Raw genomic sequence first — 821 nt, 5'->3', positions numbered from 1 at the left:
GCAAGTTTTATTAAAGAAAAATGAAATTTTTTGGTATGGTTTACTTTTTACCAGTCTATTCTGGTATGTTTCTAATATCAGAATCACCTAGAAAAAAAAAGTAGTTTTTCAATTCATTTAAAGGACACTGGCACTCACAACATTTCCCGACAGTGCCTACACATCCTTTAGTCAACACAGCAGATTAACACTGATTCTCTGCAAATTATTGCGGTAGCTGCATTCTCACTTTTCTTAAGGTTGATAACTGATAACATAGAATATTGGTCATTAGCCAGGTATGGTGGAGCATGCCTTTAATCCCAACAGAGGCAGGCAGATCTCTGAGTTCAAGGCCAGCCTGGTCTACATAGTGAGTTCCAGGACATTGTGGGGGGTGGCTACAGGGAGACTCTCTCAAAAAGACTAAAAAAAAAGTCACACAAAATGATCATATAATCGATCAGAATCAGAACTGGTTTATCAGCAACATTTAGAAAACCACATCTAGGGAAAGAACTAGGTTTGGAGATACATGCACGGTCTTAACATAGAAAATATTTAGCCTGTCCTGATCATCACAAGATCAGAACAGAGAGAATATTTGCAGTCAAAGTCTGTCAAATGAGTCAAAACCTTTACATCATTGAGGCTCCTTTGTTACCATCACAGTGTGTAGTTGGCTTCTCTTGAATGGCCCTAATCTCCTTAGCTTACTTATACTTTCCTTGGCCCCAACTTTGTACAAATTTGTTTTTCTGGGCAAACTCAAACCTATAATCATTTTCATTCACAATTCTTACAGCAAATGCAACTTGTTATTAATTCAGTTCTAAGCAAGG

At 37.5% G+C, this 821-nt stretch overlaps 1 non-coding gene across 1 annotated transcript; it reads right to left on the bottom strand.

Moving 5' to 3' along the window:
* Positions 1-457: 457 nt before the first annotated feature.
* On the bottom strand, positions 458-589 carry LOC115068032. Its single transcript, XR_003847400.1, has one exon. It is a non-coding gene; the product is annotated as a small nucleolar RNA SNORA72 (small nucleolar RNA).
* Between the last annotated feature and the right edge of the window lie 232 nt (positions 590-821).

The sequence above is a fragment of the Nannospalax galili genome, unplaced genomic scaffold, assembly GCF_000622305.1.
Source record: "Nannospalax galili isolate Female #2095 unplaced genomic scaffold, S.galili_v1.0 scaffold747, whole genome shotgun sequence".
NCBI classification, from domain to species: domain Eukaryota; kingdom Metazoa; phylum Chordata; class Mammalia; order Rodentia; family Spalacidae; genus Nannospalax; species Nannospalax galili.
This window is presented reverse-complemented; position numbering and strand designations above follow the sequence as displayed.